The sequence below is a fragment of the Monodelphis domestica genome, chromosome 1 (genome assembly GCF_027887165.1).
Source record: "Monodelphis domestica isolate mMonDom1 chromosome 1, mMonDom1.pri, whole genome shotgun sequence".
NCBI lineage: Eukaryota > Metazoa > Chordata > Mammalia > Didelphimorphia > Didelphidae > Monodelphis > Monodelphis domestica.
The window spans coordinates 185,454,897-185,481,800 of NC_077227.1; the positions used below are offsets into that span (position 1 = coordinate 185,454,897).

The window sequence follows — 26,904 nt, forward strand, 5'->3', positions numbered from 1 at the left end:
AGAATTGCTCATTGACTACAGGATGGAAGAGGGGAGAGAAAGAACATGAATCATGTAACCATGAACAATATTCTAAATTAATTAAATGAAAAATTTTAAGAAAAAAAAAAGAGTTGGACATGACTTAAGCAACTGAACAACAGATAATCCTGGAAAAATAGTCTCAAGTTGGTCACGGTAGCATATAACTAATCCTGCTATGAGGGGAGGCTGGAGCTGATAGATTGAATTCTGGGATCACAAAGAATTGGACATGATTGAAAATAAATGAACAATAACCACAATGTCATAAATATTATAAGAATAGGAAGCCAGGGAAGAAAGAAGACTTGTGGAGAAGCAATTAGCTGTGAGTCCTTCCAGCTTCCTCTGTTCTACACCCACAACTCTAGGGTGACCCAAGGGCTTCTTAGACTTTTAGTATTTGGTAGGTAACTTCTCAAGGTGAAACACTATCCCAAACATTTACACTCCTATAGGTAATTCACACAGCAGCCTTCTTTTGCCTCTTTAAGTCCTTCCTTTATGGGAATTGGCAGACAATTAAAAGCTATCCTCAGAGCAGGCATTTTTAACATGGGATCCATGAAAGGGGAAGTCAGGGAAGGGTGAAAAATAAAGATGAAGGGGAGAGGATAGATAACAATATTTCATTATAATTTGCATCCTTTGTAAGCCTAAGCATTTTACTTTATGTATTTTAAAACATTATTCTAAATCATATGGTTATATCAATAGATTCAAAAAAGCCCTTGACAAAATACAATGCTCATTCCTATTAAAAACACTGGAATGCACAGGTATAAATGGATCTTTGTGGTGACAAAGAACTAGAAATCCAGAGGATGTCCCTCAATTGGGGAATAGCTACGCAAGTTGTGATATATGATTGTGGTGGAATACTTTTGTGCCATAAGAAATTATGAAGAAGCTAATTTTTAAGAAAACATGAAAAGACCTACATGAAATAATGAAGAGCAAAATGAATAGAAGCAAGAGAACATTCTTCTCAACTTCAGAATTAATATTTTAAGAGTAACTTGTGAATGTCCACTTCAAGAGAAAGAACTGATAAATAGAAATACAAAAGACATAATTTCTACATACACATTTTTTGTCAGATGATGCCATCTCTAGTAAGGGGAGAGGACAGAAGGGATGAGGTACCTGAGAATTTTAATGTAATCATAAACAAAAAGATGAATATTTTTAAAACCATTATTCTGAGAAGGTATCTACAGGCTTCAGCAGTCTGTCAATGGGGTCCATAACACACACACACACATACACACAAACGTGCATGCACACGCACACACACTCCCTGCTCTAGAGTATCAATCAATCAAGAAGCATTTATTAAGTGACTACCAGATACCCAACAATAGAGTATAATTGAGTAATTCTCAAATGTTGACTAATGACTAAATGTTGCCTTTCTAAGATACTTCCCATTATCCTTTGGGCCTCTTCTTTCCCCTGCAATAGTGTTACCTACTTCAATTCTTAATATTATATTCAACTTCCAAAACCTAAATGACTTAGTCTTTAATTTTCTTTCAACCATATTTCACTGATATCAAAACAGTAGAGATTTGTGGTAGAAACATACAATAGGGTTGGCTCCAGTTCCCATAACTAGGATTCATATATAGAAGTGGGGACTTAAGATCATCTAAGCAAACCCTATCCTTTTAGAAATGAGGAGACTGAGACCCAGAAATGTGAAGGTAAGGCTGGGATTTGAACCTATGTCTTCCCATTCCAAATTTAGTGCTCTAAACTGCTTAGGATCATATAGAGAAAGCTGGAAGATAATCTGAAAGGTCATCTAGTCCAACTCTTCCCTTTTTCAATTGAAGAAACTGGGTCCCAGAGAAGTTAAGCAATTTGTCCAAGATCACACAGCTATTAAATGTCAGGGTTTGAACCCAGTACCTCTGGTTCCATATTCAGCACTTAATTCTGCATTGCCTCACACTAGTGAGTCTTGTCTGAGAAACTCCTATGAGACACCAACCATTTGCCAACTCTTCTACCTAGTGAGGGTGGTCCCTCTTCAGGTGCCAGAAATGCCATGGGCAAGGTCCACCCTCACTCGCAACTCCAGGGGTTCCCAACAGGTGGCGAATGATCAAGCAAAAAAAATAACAAACAGAAGACAGCTTAATCATTATGGCCATGGGATTGCTTTGCATCTGATAGCTGCTCTGCCATCCCCAAGCCTGGTGTTTATTTTTATACCCATTTTCTTGACACACAGATACATTACCCAACACACATGTCCAAAGAGAGATAATTGGAAAAGTGATATATTAACTTTTAACAAATCACTTGATTAACATTCGATATTCTTGTATTGTGATTACAGACAGCATAAAGGTTCCCCATAAGATAAATGATTTCATCACAGGTAGCTAAATTTTCTCATTACCCTGTGAGGAGTTTTGAGCTTACAAACAATTGAGGAAAATTATTTATTGCTTTTAATAAAATGGAATAATTAATCAGAAGTTCTTAAAAGATAATTCAACAATCGTATCATTGAGGTTGGGGGGTACTGGGAACATAATTCAAATTTAGACTGATCATTTTTTCAGGGTTTACTAGGGAGTTTCTGAGTTACTGGTTTGTGAAATTGAGTCACTGAAGCATATTGAAGCTTAATGTACCTATATGTTTTATATGAACCTTTATGATTGATTTGTGTGTTGGCTTCATGAGAATAGGTTTCCGTGAGTGGGAAAGTTTTGGGTTTGACCTGTAGCTGCAGTTCCACTGGGGATTATGTATAGTCTTTTGGGATTGGGTTTGAGGGTCTAATATTTTTGGTCAAGTTTTAGAGAATTAGGGTACAGGTATTTTGCTCTTGCATTACTCCTTCTGGAACTAGGAGGAATAGTAATCATGTCAATTCCATAGGTAAGGGGCATTGATGAGAGAGGTCATATAAGGGGGACTGAGTGGGCAATCACATCTTGCCAAGGGCCACTCTGTGGCCTCCTTAGCTACCACGCATGACTCTGTCAAGGTGTCATGGCCTGATGGCTCCCAGCATATTCTAACAATGAGCTTGCAATAGTGAACCATAGGTCCTCTTTTTAATAGATTCGCCCCAAACAAAGGAGTCGATGAGTTCAATTTGTTCTAATGGACATGAACATGGTAGAAGTAGTCACTATGGAGTGCTTAGAGCTTGGTAAGACATCAAAGAATCCAAGGTCATACAATGCATTCCCAGCCATGGGTAGTCATCTTGACTTTTGTCTTGCCACTGAACTTCAATGACTTTGGAAGACAGAGTGAGGCTGACAACTTTGCACAACTCTGCCTCACTTAAATCTAATTTATTCACAAGTCAAAAGATATCACCAATGGTGTCTACAAAGGATAACAATCATACCATTAAACTATTCCTTTTTTTCAACATTTTGTTCCAACTTCACCAGAAAGTCACATGGGGACAATTTACCCCTTTTTCTGAATGAGCATAAGAAAAGAACAGAATTAGGACAGATGGAGCCAGTGCCCACCATAGTTAAATGTGTAAAGGATAGTTGTAAAGAATATTTCCCCTACACCTCTCACCTTATATTTGCCTTTTCTAGCCCTATGTCTTCATGTGCTTTTTGTCCTCAGACTCTCCTTCTCTATAGTTTCTTCTAGTCCAACATAAACCTTGAAGGATAGGTAGAAATAGTGTAGGAAGGTGTGGGAGAACTTGATGGAAGGATGGTTTGTAGGAACATAGAATTACAATTCAAGAGCTGAAATCCTGGGTAGTTCAGTCCCCTAGATTAGAAGCAAGGTGCAGTGGACAAGATACTGGATTTGGAGCCAGAAAAAAAAAATTGAGTTCAAATCCCACCTTGGATATTTGCTAGTTGCATGATGCTAAATGATTAGACTCATCTAGCTTCTGAAATCCCTTTGATCTCTAAATCTATGATCCTTCATTTTACAGATGAGGAAAATAACATCCAGAATATTGTAGAGATTTTCCCAAATCAACACAGGTCAGGTATCAGATGTCATATTTTAACTAGAATCCTGGTACCTAATTCAGGGCCATCATACCTCAGAGAAGAGTTGACAAGGCAGGTTTATAACATGGCATAAGAAAAGAAGAGACATCTAAGTAGCACAGTGGATAGATGTCAGGCATGGAGTTGAAAGGACCTGGGTTAAAATCTGATTTCAGACACTTCCTAGCTATATGACCCCGAGCAAGTCACTTAATCCCAAGGACCAATCTGTGACCTCCTTAGCTACCACGCATGACTGTCAAGGTGTCGTGGCCTGATGGCTCCCAGCATATTCTAACAACGATCTTGCAATAGTGCACCATAGATCCTCTTTTTAATAGATTCCCCCCAAACAAAGGAGTAGATGCTCTTTTGTCTTAGAACTGATACTAAGACAAAACGTAAATATTTTTATAAGAAAAGAAAAGAAAGAATAATGAATATGAAGTGTTGGGGAGAACATTAGGATATTGGCCAGACAAGAAAGTTGTAAGAAAAGAGCTTTGGATAAATTAGGTTGAGCCTGATGAGAAAAATCTTTGAATATCATATAGTGGCATATAAATTAAAAATATCTTTTAAATACCAATATTCTTATTGTCTAAGAATGACTGAGGGTGGGACACTATTATAAGACAAGCAAGGTACTCCTTATATCACACTAAACAAAAGGAATAATCCTATGAAACATCCTTATCAATTCTTCCTTGAAACTGATTTACCCAGATCTCTTCCCTTTCTGACTTGCCATAGCAAATGACTGCCTGCATCCCACAATTTGACATTAAATTATATTTTCATAGGATAATAAATGATATATTCTTTTACACGGATCAATTTCAGGGAGTCTATGAATTTGGATTAGAAAAATATATCTTTATTTTCATTCACTTCTAGCTGAAACTTAGCATTTCCTTCAATTATTCAAAAATAATATCCTTCAAAGGGATCCAGAATCTTTGCCAGACTGTCCAAGGTGTCCATGACACAAAAGAAGATCAAGATCCTCTTTAGAGATCTAGCATTAAAAGAGAATTTAGAAACCATCTCCTCTATCCCCTTCCCTGTTTTATAGATAGGGGAGCTGAGATCCAGAGGGTTAATGAGTTGTCCAAGGTCACATAGGGTAATCAATGAAAGAAATAGAATTGGAAACCAGGTCCATGCCCTTTCCACATGTACCCCATGCTACTCAGTTTTTTTTTTTATTATTTTATCTCCCTTATGTGGGAGTCTCCAACTGGAATATAAATTCTTGAAGTCACCAACTATGCCCATGATGGCAAACCTATGGCACATGTGCCAAAAAGGGTATGCAGATCCCTCTCTGTGGGCACATCTGCAGTTGCCCACCAGAGTTCATTATTAGAAAGCCAAGAAGGACTCAGGGAAGAGCTACTTCCATCCCCATCTCCGTGCACCTGAGGACATTCCTTTCTTCACCCATCCCTCTGCCAACAGCCCAAAGGGAGTCCTTCCTTCTTCTCCTGTCTGGCCTAAGATGCTGGGGTGGGGGGCTCACATACTGCATGAAGGTACTGCGCAGATGGCAACCTATTAAGTCAGTGGTGAAAGTGATTTCCAAGGTAGAGTTAGAGAGGAGCTAGGTTTGAGGGGACCTAACTCACAGAGTGGCACATAGCTGGAGGGGAGCAGAAAGCTCACCACACTGTTCCTTCTCTCCACCAACCCCTCTGCCCAGCTGCCCAATGGAAGTGATTCCTCCTTTCCCTGTCTGGGGTGGGGTAGGGAGATGGGAGGAGGAACAAGGCCTGGCACTCCATCTCTAAAAGGTTCATCATCATTCAACTATGCCATATCCTTTTCTGATGTTCCCCATAGTGACACACACACACACACACACACACACACACACACACACACACACATAGTGCTGACCTAAATAGTAAGGGTTGACAAAATCCTATTTACAAAGCCAATGTGAAGCCAGCTGTGTAGAATTACAAAGCTTTCCAATAGATGCCTGTAAAAGGAAAAATAAACAGCTAGGTACCATAGTGGATACAGTGCTGGACTGGGAGTCAGGAAGACCCGAGTTCAAATCCTGCCTCAATCAATCAACATTTATTAAGTACCTAGTATATGCCAAGTATTTTGCTAAGCACTGAGGAGGGGGAGAGAGAGAAAGGAGGGAGAGAGAGAAAAAGAGAGAGAGAGAGAGACAGAGACAGAGAGACAGAGAGACAGAGAGACAGAGAGAGAGAGAGAGAGAGAGAGACAGAGAGAGAGAGAGAGAGAGAGAGAGAGAAAGGGAGGGAGGGAGAGGCAAAAGACAGTTCCAGAGAGAGAGGCAAAAGACAGTTCCTGCCTCATGGAGCTCATTATCTAAAGGGGAGAGACAACATAATATCAAATATATATATATATGGTAAATGGAAAAAATTAACTCAGGGAAGAAACTAGAATTAAGAGGGTTTGGAAAAGCCTTCCCATAACAGATGGCATTTTTGTTGGGACCTAAATGAAGCCAGGGATGTCAGCAAGCAAGGATGAGGAGGGGGAATGAGGGGCAGCCAGAGAAAAGGGCACCTACAAGCATGTGTGACCTTTAGCAAGTCACTCAGTCTTTCAACTCCCTCATCTGTAAAACAGACATTACTTGTGTCATAGGGTTATTGTGAAGATTAAATGAGATAACATGTAAAGAACTTTGCTAATCCTCTAAAAGTAATAATTTCAGATGAAAGCATTGAGGTCTCAAGAGATGAAGTTACTTGTCCAAGGTTTTGCTTACAGATAATGAAAACCAACAAAGAATTGTGTTCATTTTCTGCAAAGTAAAATGTCCTCTAAGTTTCCTCAAGTGAGCAGTTTTATGATTTTAATTTTTTTAAGCAGCATAGGAGAGGAACAGTCCATTTTCTGTTGTTAAAAAAAAAAACAATCAACTACAACAATGTGTTTAAACACTCCCTGAGAAATGATCCAGAAGACATCCATTGCTAGAGGAGGCTATTTCTGGATTTTTAAGATGTTTGCTCTACTCAGCTCATTTTATATAATTTCATGTAAGTCTTCCCAGGTTTTTCTGAAAGCATTCTGCTCATCATTTCTTATAGCACAATAGTATTCCATTGCAACCATATACCACAACTTGTTCAACCATCCCTCAATTTCCAATTCTTTACCATCACGAAAAGAACTGCCAGGAACATTTTTGTACATATAGGTCCTTTTCCCTTTTTTTGATCTCTTTGGGGATACGGATATTGTAGAGATGTGTGAGGTGGTGGCTGAGAACTGTTTTAATTTGTATTTCTCTAATCAATAGTTATTTAGAGCATTTTTCATGACTATAGCTTTAATTTCTTCTAAAAACAGACTGTTGATATTCTTTAACCATTTTTCATAGTTAGACAATTACTTTTATTCTAATAAATTTGATTCCATTCTTTATAAATTTGAGAAATGAAGCCTTTATGTTATTTTATGATGTTAAATTTGTTTTGGATTTTGGTTGTGAATTCATTTTCTGGAGGGAGGAAGTTAACTCATTTATGAAATACACCTGTAATGTCCATAGTTTGGGGAATTCCCAGAGAAAAGGAAGTCTCCTCTACCAATGCAGACAATTTCTGGTCTTAGAGGATTATATGAATCCCTTAGAAATTGACTCCTAAATATTAAAGATAGAACTTGAACCCAGGTTTTTCCTAACTTTCAGTCCACTTTCTCTTTCCACTGCTTTTTTAACACAAACTAGTTCTGTAAGCAGTGTTACAACTGAAATAGATGCTAACTGAACCTGTAAAACTTAAAATTTTCTCTTTTCATTTTTAAAATTTTTCCAACTTACCAGAACTCCACAGTAGTCTCTCTCTCCCCCTCTAATTAATGCCAGACCAAATATAACCATCTTTTACTTAGCTCCAGGTTTAAAGATGGTCTCAGAGAAATTAAAAAGGAAAATCAGGCAGCATAAACAGAAATCAATTTTAAAAACCCAACTCTATAAGTAGAGTCTTATAATTCTGAAACTCAGTAGACTACAGATGTGAGCAAAAGCTAAACATAGTTGAAATCACAGGATCTTGATTTAAATAATTCCCCACTCTAAATCAGAGGGAGTGAGTCCTCATTATAGTGCTTCCCTTGCCTGGTTCCTTTAACATCATTTATGAAGGTACCTTAATGTTTGGACTATTATACTAGCATGAAACAAGAAGGAAGAAAAATAAGGAGGAAATAAAACGGGATACCACCTGAATTGTAAAATGGTTGCTATTTTTCCCCTATTAAGCTTTTTGATTTTCCTTTCATGTTTCTAGTTTAAAGTTTAAGTGCATTTTTCCCCCACGGAACTTCCTAAAGCTCCAAATTGTGGTTCCAGTATCTCTCAACAGGAATGCAAATACTTCACTTAATACTTGGCCAAAGCCATGCAGAGACAATTTGTGCTGTTCATTGCTAGTGAGTGGAAGCCTAGGCAGGCGAGAGGATTTCAAATGAGTAGGTAGGAGAATAGAAAGACAGCTTGGAGGGGTAGGGAAATGAATCCTGAAATATTCACCGTCTTTCACCCCAAGCAGCTTTTGAGTTAGAGTCGAAAGAATTGCTGTCAGAAGTAGGTTCGAACCCTAGCTCTGCCAGTCATTAGTTATGTGACGGCTAGCAAGTCAAATAACGAGTAGGAGTCTGTGCTTTCTCGTAATGGGGACAATGCATCTGCTACCTAACTCCCAGGGACTAGACTGGGAAAGGGCTCTCTTACAAAAGTCAAAGAACTACATGAATGTGAGTTATTGTTAACTTAATGGCCCCTTTACCTTGGTGACGACAAAGTCCCTTCCTCTATCAGTGAAAAGTAGTCCCGAAGGAACACTACTTCTAGCTGTGAAATAAGTCCTCTACAAGCAGCAGTGGTTCCAAGAGAGAGTAGAAAGAGACAGGCAGGGGAGGGGGGGGGGGGGGGGGGGAGAAAGGAGGGAGAGAGAGACAGACAGACAGACAGACAGACAGACAGACAGACAGACAGACAGACAGAGACAGAGAGACAGAGACAGAGAGACAGAGAGAGAGAGAGAGAGAGAGAGAGAGAGAGAGAGAGAGAGAGAGAGAGAGAGAGAGAGAGAGAGAGAGAGAGAGAGAGGAACAATTAAAGAGAAATAAGACAGGAACGAGTTTTTTCTTGTTTCCCACCCTCTCACAGCCCCACCCACCCACCCATGGAGAGTAAAAGCGGAAGGATACAAATGAGGAAACAAAAATACAACTATTTGTGAGTTTCCTTCAAGCAGCTGCTGTATATTCACTGGCCGGGAAGAGGCGGGGAGAGAAAAGAAATGTGGGGTACATATTTTTCCCATTTTGGTTTGTTTTTTGGGAAGGGTTTGGAATGGATTTTGTTTTTATTTTTTTTTAATGTTTTTAATGACTATTTCTGTGCTCTGCTTCCCTATGTGAAGCATATGCCAACACAGAGTACTTACACTATAAGAAAAGGCAGCAAGAGAACTACTTTTTTGGAAATGAAAAGGGAGGGACATATTGAGAAATGAAGTTAATGTAAAAGCAAAAGATCAATAAAAATTTTTAAAGAAAAAAAAAGAAAAGAAAAGGCTGCAAGAACCTCGGATTTGGAGTCCAGAGTCCTGGGTTCTAGTTATGTCTCTCTTACTTCAGGGACATTGAACAAGCTTCCCCTGCCTGGCCTTCCGTATCTTCATATATAAAATGGGTTAGATTAGATATCACCAATGTAATTTCCAAGTCTAAATTTTGAGTAGTTCTCCTCAGATTTAATTAACTAATTAATGCCAATAAAGGCTAACAGTTCTTTAAGGTTTGCAAATTGTTTTATGTATACCATTTCATTTGAGCCTCACAATAATTCTGAGAGGTAAGTGCAATTTTTTTAACCTTTACCGTCTATCCTGGAATCTAGAGTTTCCAAGGCAGAAGAGCAGGAAGGCCTAGGCATTCCTGGGATTAAGTGACTTACTTTTGCCCAAGGTCACAAAGCTAGCAAATGTCTAAGGTCACATTTGAATCCAAGTCTTCCTGACTCCAAGTCTAGTACTCTATCCACTGTACTACCTAGAGCTGTCCTGTGGTTAGACCTTAATTCAAAGGAAGCACCCAGAAAATATGCCAGTTATTCATAATAACCTTATATATCATCTAGGCCACTACTTTCATTTTACACTGAAGTATAGTTTAGACAAAATAGTCTATGTGACTTCTCCAACTCTGACATTCTATAATTCTGCCAGGACCAAAAAGGTTCTATGATTTGCCCAAGGTCTCACAGATTTAAAGGAAGGAAGTGGAAGGCAGGCTTTGAGGTTGTCTTTTTGTCAAATCTAACACTTGTTTGTACCATAATTACACTCAGTTTTGTCTTTGGGGAGGGAGAGAGATAGGGAGGAGGTAATGATTTAGACTGTAATTTAATTGGGAGAGGAGGCTTCTGGTGAGGAAATTCCTCCTAATGCTTATCCATAACCATCAGTAATTTATAGTCTTAGAGAATAGCCTGTGGCCTTGAGAAGTTAAGAGACTTACCAAGAGGATTACAGAACCCTTATAGACCAAAAGCAGAACCTAAAACCAGGACTTCTTGACTCCACAGCTAATTCTGTATCCACTAGGTCAACCCTACCTAAGAACAAGAACCATTATCCATTGAAATGGGAAGTGGATCTGAACACATGATTCTCAAATATTAAAACTCTATCAACAGTCATATGAAAAAGTGCCCCAGATAAGTAGTAGTAAAAGAACTACAATTTAAAACAATTCAGAGGTTCTACCTCATATCAATCAGGTTGGCAAAAATGACAAAAAAGGGATAATGACACTTGGTAGACGGGCTGAATAAAGAGAATAGGCAAACTAACACATTGTTCATAGATTTATGAGTCCAAAGCAATTTGGACCTATACCCAAACCCTATGCAGACTCTTTAACCCCTCAATACTACTAGTAAACATATACAAAAAGATATCAAAAAGAATAGACATTAATACAGTAAAATATTTACAGTAGTGCTTATTGTAGCAAAAAATGGAAAAAAGTAGCTACCTATGAATTGGGGAATTATAAATAAATTACAGTTTAACAATATAAGAGAAAGTTAAAGTGATAACAATTGGGAATTCAGAAAAATATGGAAGGACTTTACAAACTGATGTAGAGTTAATTGAGCAGAACCAGAACAGTCTACCCAGGAACTACAATATTTTAAAAGAAAACAGGGTCAACTTAAGAAGGAAGGAAATTAGCATTTATCAAGTATGCCAAACTCTATCTTAAGTGCTTTACAAATATTTGATCCTTATAATAACCAGAGGAGGTAGGTGCTATTATTAACCCCATTATTCAGTTGAGGAAACTGAGGCAAATAGAGTTAGGTGACTTGCCCAGGATCACCCACTGAATGTCTAAAGCAGGACTTAAAATCATGTCTTCCTGATTTCAGGCTCAATTCTCTATCCCCTGCTCCACTTAGCTGCCTCTAGCTTAAGTACTATAAAGACTGCAATTAGCAATCATCACTTGAAAAGACTGACCAAGATTGATCTCTCTTCCCTGGCTTAAGTACTATAAAGACTGCAATTAGCAATCATCACTTGAAAAGACTGACCAAGATTGATCTCCCTTCCCTTGGCAATGGTGCAGAATGAGATGTATATTTTCAAAAGTGACCAAAGTGTAATTGTTTTGCTCAACTAAACTCATTTGTTAAGAGAGAGAGAGAGAGAGAGAGAGAGAGAGAGAGAGAGAGAGAGAGAGAGAGAGAGAGAGAGAGAGAGAGAGAGAGAGAGAGAAATAGAGAGAGAGAACTTTTGTTGGGAAGATGGGGTGTTAGAAGATGATGATGCAAAAAATAAAAAGAAGGAAAGAAAGGAAAAAAGAGAGAATCAAAGACAAAGAGTCAGGCCTGAAGATGGCAGGTCCTAAATTTGATCTTAGATATTTCCTAGCTTTGTAACCTCACCAAGTCACTTAAACCCCCAATTGCCTAGCCCTTATCACTCTTCTGTGTCGGAACCAATACTTAGTATTGATTCTAAAACAGAAGGGAGGAGTTGTTTTTTAATACACAGAAGAAACAGGGAAATGTTGGAACTACCAAATTCAATCTAAAAATTCTAAAATGTCCCAATCAGTGTAAAAAATAATTATGAAATATTTAACAAAATAAATAAAAATATAATACAACATAAATAATTTAGTTTGTGATTTTTTAAGTCAATATTAGCTTGCAGAGATCTGTTTCTTTTTGAGTTTGACACCACTGTTAGGCATATACTTAAAGCAAACAGTCCATATTGAAGATTCAGTGTCAGACACAATCCCTTTTCTTGTAGTAAGGAAACATTCGTGTTTGTTGATGTTTTTCAATTCCATAATAATAAAAATATAAAATAGTAGTGATATATGAAATAATAAAGCTATGTTGAAAATTGGTAAAATCAGAGACTCAGCAATTGATTGGACATGAAAGAGGTATGAGTGTGTAAGATAGGGAGGTGGAGAGGAGGAAAGAGAGAGGGAGTGGAGAGATTCAGAGACAGACTGACAGATAGACAAATGACCCTAAGGTTGCAAATCATTGTGACTTGAAAGATGGAGTGATACTGCTAAGCATGGCTCCTATGTAATAAAAGTGAGAAGAAGGGGGGTGGGGCAGGAGGGACCAAAATGTTTACAAAGCAAATAGGAGAGTTTGGTTTGAGTGAGTAGAAGCTGGAAGAGTTGCTTGTGCATTTTTCTTGTAACCCACCATAGGTTCTTTCTTTACCCTTATTTCAGGCAAGTCACAAATCCACCACCAATATGTGGTTTCTAATAGTCTCCACCCTTCAGCAGCATCAATGGTACAACAAACTGCATCTCCCTCCTCCAAACCTGGGCAGGATAGAAAGGAAGAGCTCATGGGGAGAAGCAGTTCAACATGACTGCATTCATTAGGCTTTCCACCCCAACCCCACTCTCTGGCCTTCCACCCCCATCCCCCAGAACTCTCTCTTTCATATCAACAAAATTCTAACTTCTTTCTTTCTCCTTTTTCTTTTCTTTTCCTCTATACTGGTCCTATCTTTCCATTCGTTTTTTATCTCCTCTCCTCTTTTCCTTGAATCTTTTCCTGTTTACTCTTTCCTCTTTTCATTTGGGTGGGGGGGGTTGTCTAATTTGAGCTATTGGAGATCAATAAACATTTATTTAACCTCCAGTGGTTATTATTCCTCTCACCCACTTTTAAAGGCTTCTATAACTTGACTCCTTTTTACCTTTCCAGGCTCCTTACTCTTTTAATAACCCTTGTGTTCTGTCTTAAAATCAGTTGTAAGACAGAAGAATGGCAAGGGCTAGGAAACAGGTTAAGTGACTTGCCCAGGTCACATAGCTAGGAAGTGTCTGAGGCCAGAGTTGAACTTAAGTCCTCCCAATACCAAGTCTAGCACTCTATCCTCTGTGCTACCTAGCTACCTCAATCTCCCTACTCTTCATGCCACTATGTAATCTATAATCCAATGACACTGGCCTCCTTGTTGATCCTTAAATATGACAATCCATCTTCTAATTCCAGGCATTTTACTTGCTGTCCCCTAGACTTACAATTCCATCCCACATCATCTCTCCTTCCTAACTTCCATGGATTCCTTTAAGTCTGAGCTAAAAATAATACCTTTCCTCCTCCCCCCTTATTGCTAACACTTTACCTCTGTGGATTATATCCAATTTATCTTGTATTTTACTTGTCTGTCCTATAGTTATTTGCACTCATCTCCCCCATTAAACTTTGAGTTCCTTGAGAGCAGGAACTGTTATTTTTACCATTCCTTTTCAGTGCTTAGCATAGTGCCTAACAAATGGAAGGTATCTAATTAATGCTTATTGGCTGATTACTTTTATATGGTTCCATTTTTCCTGGTAGATGAAGATGAGGGGGCAACAAAAATTTTAATTCCCTCCCAGATTTCAGTGTCTTTCTATCCCCATTCACAGGCTCAAGATTCTCTAGTTCTCTAGCCCCTTCCCCAGATCAAAAGCATTAACATTTTGACAAATTATAACACTCCAGTGTATTAACTCACAAAAACTCAATTCAAGAAGTAATTATAAAATATTTAGTAGAACTGAAGCAACCAAATGGTAGATAGACAATTAAATTTACAAAGAAGAACATTTGGATGTAAGTCCTGCCTGGCATATACTAATTGTGTGACCACAGACAAATCGCTTAACTTATGCACACAATTCTCTAAAACTAAAATACAAAAGAGTTAGGTTATTAATTTGAACTCATGAAGAAAATGTCCCCACTGAGTTACTCAAAAAATGATAAAGTCACAGATCTGTACAAAGCAAATTATTATGTGCTAAATGCTAAGATATGACATAAACCCCCTTCCCAAGAAGTTTTTAAACTAATGGGAAAGCGGTCAGGGAGAGAAGTAAAGAAGATATGAAAAAATAACCAAAACCACTTAGGGAGAACATGATTAATGTAATGCAGATGTTTAGGCAAGGTATTTTGTGAAATTTGAAAGATTATTTTCAGGTCTACAATTGTTCTCTCTCTGATATCTTCAGGATCCCTGGGAAAACTGGGTTGGAATGATATTCCTCTCTGAACTTGTTATTTTAAGGCAGATTTAGTGTTGTGTCATAAAATTGGGGGGGGGGGGGCTAGGAAATGGGCTTACAAAGGCATTTTCCCTGGTACCATTTTATTTTTTTATAGATCTGTACTTTTATTAATCTAGAGAATTCTTAGTAAAGAAGCCCCCTCTGCTTTGCAATAGTCTGAAACAAGTGCCTGGGACAGAGAGATTGGATGACTTACTCAAGATCCCATAGTTAGCTTATTTCAGAGGCAGAATTCAAACCTAGGGCTTCCAGAGTCTGAGATCAGATCTCTATCCACCATATCATACCACCGCTCTTCAACACCTTTCCTTTTTTTTCAACCCTTCCCTTCCACCTTAGTATCAATTTTAACACAGAAGTGTGGCAAAGACTAACCAACTGGTGTTAAGTGACTTGCCTTGAGTCACACTGCTAGAATCAACAGGTTTTCTTAAATAGGTCTAAGAATCAATTTTGCTTTCCTGTTCTTCCACAAAAATAAACATAACAATAGAAATTCTATCTCTAGTGCAATCATTTTTTTTTCACTTCTAAATGTTCACTTAAGTCTCTTCCCAGATAACTTTTGGTATAAAATGAAAAAGGGAAAGAAACCAATAGCATCCCTCAATGTCCTCACCTTATGTTCATGTGTGAATTCCTTGGTTTTTTTCACAAAGATTTTCCTCTGATGAAATATAATACTCAAAAGCATGGTAGATAATTACTGGTTAGAAGACCTAGCTCTATAGTCACTTATTACTACAGAGATAAACTAAAGCAATTACCTGAGCAAATGGGGATTTGCCCTGGACACAGGTGTTGCTGGAGTAAGATGAGATGGCTTATTTTCCCTAAGTCCCCTTCTGACATACAATTACCCACCTTGTTTGTTTTTTTTCCAGTCTAATCATTAAGTGGGTACCTATGACAGCCCAGTATCTCTGCACAAAACATCCATTTTTTTTCTGCTTGGACTACTGCCTTCTGTCCTTAAAAGGATCAACTTAGTTATACACACACCAATGCAAACTACTATGTTTGCCTTTACAAAAGTATAATTTAATGATTTAATAATAAAAGTACAGAAACCATAATTCTCTAGAGCCAACAAGGGATGAAATGCAGCCACCAAATGTAATCAGCATGAAAAAAATTAAGATAATAATCATAACAATATATGAAGTCTGTGTCAAGTTCACAAAACATTTCCTTTACATTCTTGTTCAAGCCTCCAGACAGTCCTATAGGTAGGTACTATAGATGTTATAATTCCCATTGTATAGATGATAAAGCTGAGCCTCAGAGACATGAAGTGGCTTGCCTGGGCTAACACAGCTACTAAATATCAGAGTTGGGATTTGAATATAGATCCTTTCTGACACTAGTCCTAAACTTTATCTTTTACGCCATGGAAATAATATACCCCTACAAAAGAAAAGAAGGGAAAGGAAAGGAAAGGAAAGGAAAGGAAAGGAAAGGAAAGGAAAGGAAAGGAAAGGAAAGGAAAGGAAAGGAAAGGAAAGGAAAGGAAAGGAAAGGAAAGGAAAGGAAAGGAAAGGAAAGGAAAGGAAAGGAAAGGAAAGAGAAAGGGAGAGGAGAGGAAAGGAAAGAGAAAGGGAGAGGAAAGGAAAGGAAAGGAAAGGAAAGGAAAGGAAAGGAAAGGAAAGGAAAGGAAAGGAAAGGAAAGGAAAGGAAAGGAAAGGAAAGGAAAGGAAAGGAAAGGAAAGGAAACAGAAAGGGAGAGGAAAGGAAAGGAAAGGAAAGGAAAGGAAAGGAAAGGAAAGGAAAGGAAAGGAAAGGAAAGGAAAGGAAAGGAAAGGAAAGGAAAGGAAAGGAAAGGAAAGGAAAGGCATTTGAGATAGGAAGAAAATATGTTGAGGGTTTTTTGTATTGCTAAGTCACAAAAGAAAGGGGTGGGGGGGAGTGGAATGCCAGCAAAACACAAAACTGAAACTGGCAAATGTAAAACAGAAGCAAAGCCTGCCCCCAAATTAGACAAAGCCTGAAAGTTATTACCTTTGAGTCACTAGGTATTGACTTCCCGCCCCCCATTCCAAGCCAACCCCACCCCACCCCACCCCACCCACTCACCAGAAAGTAAGCTTTCCTGGCAGTGCTGGGAGACTCAGTAATCATGCCGTCTGTCATCGTGTGTGTCGTGAAAAAAAAAACACAATTAGTCCCCAAACTCTGTCAATTCGTTAAGAAAACAAACTCTCTTGGGGCATTTTCTGGGGACTGGAAATCGGACAAATGGCCACTTACCAGTATAGGAAGTTGCTAAATAAACAATCATCATCCTTCAGACCGGAAAAGAGAAAGCAGTTGCAGGGAGACCTCACAGCCAGGGAGATGAGAGGTGGGTCAAACATTCAGTCAGTCCATGAAATCTGCTCAAAGGCTAAAGGTGCCTCTACTTCTTGGGGCCACTGTTTATACTGCTGCTGCACTCACTGAAGGCTTGGTTATCTTGTAGGAACAAAAGGAAATTCCCAAGAGCCTGCAACTCTCAGTGATGGCTTCCTCTGTGCAAGGAGACCTCAGAGAGAGAAGAAAGTGTGTCTACATACTTAGGAAGGACACACTCCCACGTTTTCCTTGTCCAAACTTTCATCAATACTAAAGTGAAAGTGGTGAAAGCAGAGTCTAGGTATTTCTACCTGTTTCTATAGTGATAGATGGGCTTCCAGAGGTGCTTTGAAAAAGAGATAGAGTGCAGCCTTCAGATGAATGAAAGCAAAGCAATCTTAAGTAATATTTAATACATCACACTGACACTTCTCCTCTAGCCTTCCTTCCTACCTTCAACTCACAGGAAATGTATATTAACCCTAACATTGCCAAAGGGCCAACTCAAATACCTCGGTGGGATCCATTATTAGTAGGGATTTTCATCCTCCCATCTTGGTGATATCTGTTCTCCTGGATGAGGACAACCAACTACTCTATCAAAGAAGGAATTTCACAAGCAGGTCCCATTTGAGTATCTTTCTTTATTATTTTTTTTAATGCAAGATTAGATAGGACTTAGATTATGTGGCTTTGATTGTGGTTTTTTGTCTCTTTCTTTTTCAAGTAGAAAATTATTAACCCTCATAAAATAATTCCAAAAGTGATTTGGGCATTTTCCCACTTATCCTGTCAGACTTGCTGGTTTAAACAGGGAATCTAAATGAACTGATGACTTGATACATGACATCTAGAGTATCTAGAGCTTGGCTTTATACTGAGGCCTATCGCGGACAGAATAATATAGAGGAGTCCTAGGCCACTGATATTCATGCAGGAGAAAGAAATTCATTTAATCTTAGAGCCAGAAAGAATATTTTAGACATCACCTAGTCCAACACCTCCACTTTATAGATTGCATAGAAAAAGTTCTTTTTACAATAGTAACAAGGACAAATAACAATTCAAGGAAAACCTGAAGGAAGATTAAATGCTAGAGTTATTGGTGAGGAGTAGCAAGAAGTTTTAAACACTTAAATATACTAATTCTACAAAAGTAAGTATAGTACTTCAAACCAAAGACAGAATAAATAGAACAAAATATAGAATATATAGAACAATAGGGCATTTTTAAAAAATTCTTACCTCCTGTATTAGAATCAATAATAAAAAATTTTTTAATTAAATAAATTTTTTAATTTAAAAAATAATCAATACTAAGTATTGGCTCCAAGGTAGAAGAATGGCAAGGGCTAGATAATGAGTATTAAGTGTCTTGCCCAGGGTCACACAGCTAGGAAGTGTCTGAGGTCATATTTGAACCCATGACCTCCCATCCCTGGTCCTGACTCTCAATCCACTAAGCCACCCAGCTGCCCCTGGTAAGGCTATTACAAAGGAATATGACACCCCTCTAACAAGACTATGGCTATACATTACACAGCATACCTGCCCACAGTAAGAAAGAGAGCCTATGTTGCCTATGCTATTCATGTTCCCAAGGCTCCATCACAGCTGAAATACTTTTCCACCTCCAAAGCTATTTGTTTTCATTTTTCTTTTTCCTCCTCTTCTTTCTTTTTCTTCTCCTCCTCTTCCCCTCCTCCTCTACTTCCCCCTCCTCCTCCTACTCTTTTTTCTCTCCTTCTCCTCCTCCTCTTCTTCCTCCTCTTCCCCTTCCCCTACTCTTCCCTATCCTTTTCCTTCCCTTCCCCTCCTCCTCCCCATCCTTTTCCTCCCCTTCCCCCTCCTCCTTTTTCTTCCTCTTCCTCCTCCTTTTTCTCAGAACTGCTGATGTCAACTGCTAGTCTGCAGACATCATCAGCTGGGTTGCTTTCTTCATTGAGCAGTTATATGCTGGTTCTCAATGAGCTACTAGTCCCATCTGCTGGTCCTCTGCTGAATTACAATAGCTACTAACCTTTTCTAAACAGAAGTATCTACTATTTTGTGAATGCTGCCCACAGCTCCTCAAGGCCAGGTTAGTACTTCTGTAAGTAATACCCACCACCTCACCCAGCCAGCAAAGACAATGCCTCTGTGCCTTTTGAATTGCTTTGCTTCTACCTTAACAATTTTGTCAGTCCACCTGATGTGGAAGAACTTAGATTCCTTTAACTATGAATATATCTTTCCTTTAAACACTGCAAATATGTAAATTACCCTCTAGTTTTAGGAAGGAGTCAGGAAGTTAGGAAGACAAGATTAGGTAGAGGGGATCTGTCAAGATCTTGGTCTTTCATTGCTATAGCTTAATTATTGTTCTCCCTACATTTGTGATTAGCCCACTGTGGATCCTTTTTCTTGCACACATTATAAAAAACAATTTTTTAAACAAGAGTTTGGGGTCAGTTGGGTGACTCAATGGATTTAGAGACAGGCCTAGAGACAGGAGGTCTTAAGTTCAAATCTGGCATCAGAGACTAGCCATGTGAACCTGGGCAAGCCACTTTACCCCCATTGTATAGCACTTATCACTCTTCTGCCTTAGAACCAATACATAGTATTGATCCTAATATGGAAAGTAAGGGCTTAAAAACAAACAAACAAGAATTTCAAGAATTTCCTTCTCCAACCTGTCTAAATATCAACTATTTCAATTTGGGTGGCATTCCCTTCCCAATGGCAACTTTCTCCTAAACTTCAATCATTAGAAAACATCATCCTGCTTATAGGCATCCTCTTATTTATACCTCTATGGGTAAGAACTGCCTAAGCTGACTTTTAATTTTAATAATTTTAATAATTATTACTCACATAATTATTTTAAGACAGCAAAAGGAAGATGGAGACAGAAAAAAAAGAAATGGGGGTAGAATGAGAGAGACACAGAGAAGTAGGAAAGACATTGCCTTGATTGCTAATCCCTTACATAGACATCTTTAACAATAAAAATTGGAAATCATATATGATTTCTAAATATGTAGGAACGTGTGTATGTTCCACTCATGTAGGAACATATTTTTGATCCCATAAATAATACATTTATTATAAATATTTCACAGAACTAAGGGTTAGAAGAAACCAGAGGCATCACAACTGATCAAAAATCTCCTCTAGGATGGTCAAAGGATATGAACAGGTAGTTTTCAGAATAAGAAATCAAAGCCATCTGTAGTCATATGAAAAAATACTCTAAATCATTCTTGAGTAGAGAAATACAAAATAAAACAACTCAGAGGTACCACCTCACACATATCAGATTGACCAATATGACAGAAAAAGGGGAAATGATCACTGTTAGAAGGGACAAGGGAAAATATGCACTGTTTGGTGGACTTGTGACCTGATCCAATCATTTTAGAGAACAATTTAGAACTATGTTCAAAGTGCTCTAAAACTGTGCATACCCACTGATCTAGCAATATCACTCCTAGCTCTGTATCTCAAAGAATGTTTTAAAGGAAATAGACCTATTTGTACACAAATGTTTATTGCAACTTTTCTTGTGATCAGAAAGGATTGAATATTAAGATATCCGTCGATTAAGGAATGGCTGAACAAGTTGTAGTAGATGATTGTGATGGGATACTGTTATGCTATAAGATATAACAAAATGGATGATTTCAGAAAAATCTGAAGGAACTTACATGAATTCATGCAAAGTGAAGTGAGAAGAAAAAGAAGAACACTGTACAAAGTAACAGCAATATTTTTGATGAATAACTATGAATGACCCAGTTATTCTCAGCAATGCAGTGGTTCAAGACAATCTCAGAGACTCATGATGAAAAATGCCATTGGCCCTCAAAGAAAGAACTGATGGAATCTGAATGTAGACTGAAGCATACTACATTCACTTTATTTCTTTCTTCCTTCCTTCCTTCCTTCCTTCCTTCCTTCCTTCCTTCCTTCCTTCCTCTTCCTCCTCCTCCTTAACCTCCTCCTTATTCTTTCTTCTTTGTTTGAGATGTCTTCCACAAAATGACTATTATGGGAAAATGTCTTACATGAATGTGCATGTAAAATCTATATCAGATTGCTTACTATCTCAGGGAGAGGGGAAGGATGGGAAGGAATGAGGGAGACATGGTGGAAAGGAGGGAGAGAATTTGGAACTCAAAATTGTTTTTAAAAGTTAAAAAAGTGTTTTTTCCATAAAATTTGAGGGATAAAATAAAATTTTTAAAAAAGAATCCCCTCTATGACATGACTGATAAGTGATCATCTTGTTTTGGCTTAAAGACTTCCAAGAAGGGACAATTCACTAACTCTTGGTCTATAACTCACTTGCATAGTTCTAATTTTTTCAGCAACTTCTCTTCACCTAAAACAGCCTCTCCACAACTTTTATTCTTTGCTCCTGATTCTGACCTCTGAGGATAAGCCAAATGGGGCTAATTTATTTTCCAGATAATAGCATTTCAAATACTTAAAGACAGTCATCATGTCTTTTTTTCTTTTCATGGCTTTTATTAAACTTTTTTTAAATTTCAGTTTACATAGAAACAATGTTTGATCTTTTTTTCTGACATTTTGCAATTCAGATTCTCTCTCTCCCTCCCTTCCCACTACCCCCCTTCACCAAGGTGATAAATAATCTGATGTAGGTTATACCAGTGCTTTCGATGCAATATATTTCCATAATCCTCATACCATGATTGAAGACACATATCACACATACAATTAAAAAAACTCATGAAGGAAATAAAGTGAAAGACCTATCATGTCTTTAGAGGCATCTAGATGGTAAAATACATAGGGTGCTGGCCTTGCAGTCAGAAGTATCTGAATTCAAATCTTATGAGTTGTGTGACCCTGGACAATCACTTACTCTCTATCTGCCTCAGTTTTCTCCTTTGTAAAATGGGGTTAATAATAAGACTACCTCAAGATAATATTTGTATAATACTTTATATAGTGCTATATAAATGCTTATAATTATTATTATATTCAACATAAGTCTTCTCTTCTTCAGACTAAATTCCAAAGTTGCTTCAAATAATTCTTGTTGGCCATGGTTGCCAGTCCTCTTATTGTCTCTAACATCCTCATGCTTCTTAGTGTGCTTCCTAAAATATACTTCCCAAAAGTGAACTCCAGATGTGTGGTCTGGCCAAGGTAGGAGTACAAGAAAACTGTCACTTCCTGTGCCTGAATATTCTGCTTCTCATTGCAGCCAAGTATCACATTAGCTTTTGTCAGCTGCCATGTCATATGGTAAAGTCATACTGCTTAAGCTAGCTCTCCACCAAAAATCCCCAGATCTATTTCAAAAAAACTGTTGTCTAGCTACATCCTCCTGAAGTTTTATTTGCTTAACCCAGTTGTGAACCTCTATGCTTATGCCTGTTGAATTTCATCTTATCCAATTTTGCCCATCATCCTTGGTTGTCAAGATATTTTTGGTTCCAAATTCTGTCATCTATCACATCATCCTCACAGGTTGGCGTCCTCTGCAAACCTAATGAGTATGCTTATCCCTTCCATATTGCAACTTTCTCCATCAAGGTTTTGATATATCACAGGTTGACATAAGAAATTAAATTGGAATTTTGGGGTAGTTTTGTGGAAGCCACAGATAACATGAGAAAACCAGCAGATGACACAGAAAAAAGTTTAGAAATTCAGAAATAAATACTTAACCCCAAATTTACAAGGTACTATAAGCACACCATAAAGGAAAAAGAAAAAATTCAGACATTTTCTCTCGTATGAAGAGAGGACCAAAAAAATTCTACATGGATTTTTCTAGATCATGGGCATGCCAGTACCCTAATGTCTATGATGTGGAAGGGATACCCATATACCTTATATGCCTTTATCCAAATCATTGATAAAAATGTAGAGTGGCACAAGGCCCAGATCAGATCACTGGGGTACCCTACTAGAGAATTTCCTCTAAGATGATAACAATTTACTAATTTCTCACCCATTGCACTCATTTAGGCTGGACTCTGTCATGCCTTCAAGAAATTCATCATCAAGAACTTAATGATCAGGAAACTCATTATCCTTCCAGATTGCATCAGCCTCAGTATTCACACCCCAAGTATGCTAAATACACTATGTCCCTCAGAGATATCCCTTTTCTAGGGATGAGAGGACTGTCTGCAGAGCTGGATTTAATTGGGAATAGGTATATTGCTCCCAACATAATTTAAATAAAAAGACACAGAAGTGCAACAATCTAATTATTTACTTAGATCTAATTTAACAACCTTCCCTATTGACTTCCAGGAATTTCCTGGAATCTTCCTAGCTGACTAACTAGTTATTGAAATTTTAATTCTATTCACTGAAAATAAATTCAAGGAATAAATGAGAAACTTTGAAAAGAAAAATATTTACCCATCATTGTACTTAAAATACAAAGATATACTTTTATGACATAATATAAAGGACTCTAGACGCCTGGTTACAAGTTAACATGATACAAGAAAGCATGATGGACTCAGAGGATCTGGATTTAAATCCTGTCTCTGCCAATTACCACCTGGGTGACCTTCAGTCAATTTTTTTTCTTTTTAGACTTCAGGTTTTTTGTTGTTGTTCAGTCATTTTAGTCATGTCCAACTTTTTATGACCCTCTGGAGTTTTCTTGTCAAAAATATTTAAATGGTTTGCCAATATCCTTCTCCAGTTCAGGAAATTAACCAAATATAGACAAGTGACTTGCCCAGGGTCACACAGTTGATAAGTGTCTAAGGCTGGATTAGAACTCAGGTCTTCCTGAATCTAGGCCTGGTGCTCTATCCACTGTGCCAACTAACTGCCCCAGGACTTCAGTTTACTCACTTGCAAAATGAGGGAATTCGACTTTAATGACCTCGTTAGGCTTTTTCAGCTGTCTATGATATACAAACTTTGTTCCAGCTAAGTCATTTACTAGACTAGTAGCATTAATTAATTCAGTGTCTCAGGTTTGTAGTTTCCTTATTTACAAATGGAGTTAATAATATTTGCATGAACTTCTCACAGGCTTGTCAGGAGAATCGAATGAAACAATGTGCGTAATACACTTTGTAAATATAAAACACAAAGTAAGCAAAAGCTCCTACACTTAGTTGTTGTTTTCTTAATTTTTAGTGTCAACTCCCCTCCTCGATCAAATTTCTAATGGCTAAAAGCTATCTCCAGTGTCACAACACAATCCAGGCACTCCTTCGATGACTATACAAAGGAATGTGCATTTATTTAGTCAGAAGGGAGAAACAAACATTTATTGCCAAGCACTATGCTACGAACTTTACAAATATTATCTCACTGGAACCTTGCAACAAACCTGTAAGTTGGGTGCTATTGTTGTCCCCACTTTACAATTAAGGAACTGAGGCAGACAACAGTTTAGTGACTAGCCCAGCGCAATGTAAATGACTAAGTACAAATTTGAACTCAGATCTTCCTGACTCCAGAACTAGTGCTCTATGCACTGTGCCACCTGGCTGCTAAGATGAGGCAGTGACCTTTTGGGAAATGAGCACAGTCCTAAGGTAGAAAAATTCAGCTTTGAACCCATATTAGCCAATCCTTATCTACCAAAGAGATGTTCAGGGAAGACCCATATCGCTGATGGGAGGGCTTGTTGACCCCCTTTCAGAACGGCCTTCCTCCTTTAGTGTCTACCTGCCTCTCAGCTCTCACCTATGGCACCAATAAGGGGTGGCATGTGCAGTGGCCACACCCTGCTAAACTGTCTCTGGAGGTGGGCAAAACTAGGCTGAGGATAATCAATAGACCTCAAACCTATTAGTGAGTTATGGGAGGTGTCCAGCCCAGGCATATGAATACTTCTCTGGCAGAGGGGGTAGTTGAGAAGAGTTTGTACCAATGGTCACAAAGGTAGCTGAAGCAGGTCCTGTGGAAGGTCACCTACTACATCCTGAGCCATCATCAGGCAGCAGGACTTTTGTCTTACCACTGAACTTGGACGACTTCAGGAAAAAAAAAAGAATGATGTTCCCAACTTTGTTCAACTCTGCCTCACTTAAATCTGACATAAGCAAATCAAAAGTCATCACCAAGCAATGTTCATTTGGTCCTCTTTGAGTAAGATGGAAAACAACAAACCAACCAAGGAGCTACCAAATCAATCAACAAGCATTTATTAAACGGCTGTAAAATACATATATTTCCAGCCATGATCTGAGGATATAAAACAATTCCTGTTCTCAGGGAGTTTATAATGTCCTGAGAGGATACACTATGTACACAAATAAATTATTTATCTATACATATGAATACAAGGATACAAAGGAGGGTGAAAGGGGAAGCAGACACAAGTGGCCAGAGAGATCAGGAAAATAATTTGACTTCATCTTGAACTAGGCTCCAACTCAGATACTGCACATCTTTTGAGGACTTTATCCCCATCTCTTTCCTCTCTGGTCTCAGTCCATAGCCTAGTGTCTTCTTTTAACTAGTACAACAACCAGGAAAAATTTCCATTTTGATGTCTTGCAGAAGGAATCATTACTGAGGCTTCATCCATATTCTGTGAACTGTCATAGATTTAGAACTGGAAGGGACCTTAGAGGTAATCAAATCCAACTCTCTGATCTCACAGATGAGGACATGAAGGCTCAGATAAGTTACATGAGTTGCTGAAGGTCACAGAAGTATTAAGGGAAAGTTGGCTTTTGTCAGGTTCCAGGGCTCCTATGTACTACATGCCATATGACTTTGCGACATCAAATGGTTTTGCACATTTCCAATTTTATCATTAAAGAAATCATTTTATCTATTTGCTTTTTGCTAGAGTCCACAAAGCTAGAATTCTAGATGCTATATGACTAGAGAAAAGGCTGGCCAACTATTGGCTCCACGGGCTAAATTCAACCTATAGCCTGTTTTTTACTGCCCCAGCAGGCAGCAGGCCAGATTTGGCCATCAGGCTATAATTTACTGAGCCCTGAGCTAGATCATATCATTCTCTCATTCAAAAAATTTCAGTAAATCTCTATTGTCCATATATATATATATATATATATATGTATATATGTATATATGTATATATATATATATATTAGATATACCCTAACAATGCAGGCATTTCCAAGACCTATCTCCAACCTACTTTTCCAGGATTATTTCACACTATTGCTATTCTCTCATACTGTATTCCAGCCAAACTGGACAAGGAACTATTATTTCATCATTGTCCATACCCTGTTTTTAAGCACATATCTGAGCAGTCTATTCATCATGTCTGCAAGGTATTCCTTATTTATCTCAATCTATTGAAATCTTAAAAGACTCAGAGTCAAAATCAAGTATCTCCTCCTCCATGAAACTTTCTTCCATCCTTTCCCAGATGAAAGTGGTTTGTCCTTACTCATATTTTTCTAGGACACTTTATCTTATTCTCTCCAATGACTCTGTTATATTTGTTACATTTGTGAATTTGCCTGACCTTTTCAACTATAAATTCAGGAAGCCAATAGGTGGTGGCTCAGTGGATTGAGAGTCAGGCCTAGAGATGGGAGGCCCTGGGTTCAAATCTGACCTCAGACACTTCCTAGCTGTGTGACCCTGGGCAAATCACTTAACCCCCATCACCTAGCCCTTACTGCTCTTCTGCCTTGGAACCAATACACAGTATTGATTCTAATATGGAAGGTAGCTAGATAGATAGGTAGATAAAGCTGTAAGTTCCCTTGAGAGTAAGAACTATATTATTTTTCCATCTTTCTATTCCCAGGATTAATTATAGTATTTTTGCACATAGTAACTTTCACAAATTTCTTGAACTTTGGAAATAATATCAGATTAAAATTTGGACCACCTGGTTTGAAATGCCAACTCTGCTATTTAATAGATTTGTGACCTTGGGAAAGTTGCTTAATTTCCCTAGCCTCATTGTCATATAAAATTGGCCAAACTGACATTTTGT

General features: G+C 38.1%; 1 protein-coding gene across 6 annotated transcripts in view; it reads right to left on the reverse strand.

Annotated features, from left to right (window-relative positions):
- ATP8B4 (ATPase phospholipid transporting 8B4 (putative)) overlaps positions 1-26,904 on the reverse strand; it is a 384,379-nt gene that overhangs the window by 326,229 nt on the left and 31,246 nt on the right. Inside the window, exons 1-2 of one of the 6 annotated variants that reach the window (XM_056810177.1) lie at positions 16,890-18,078; positions 16,716-16,765 (exon numbers count right to left, since the gene is read on the reverse strand). The exons of 2 other annotated variants lie outside the window; for them this stretch is intronic. The gene's annotated coding sequence lies outside the window, so the exon portion shown is untranslated. 3 more of the 6 variants (XM_056810178.1, XM_056810179.1, XM_056810176.1) reach the window with 3 other exon arrangements.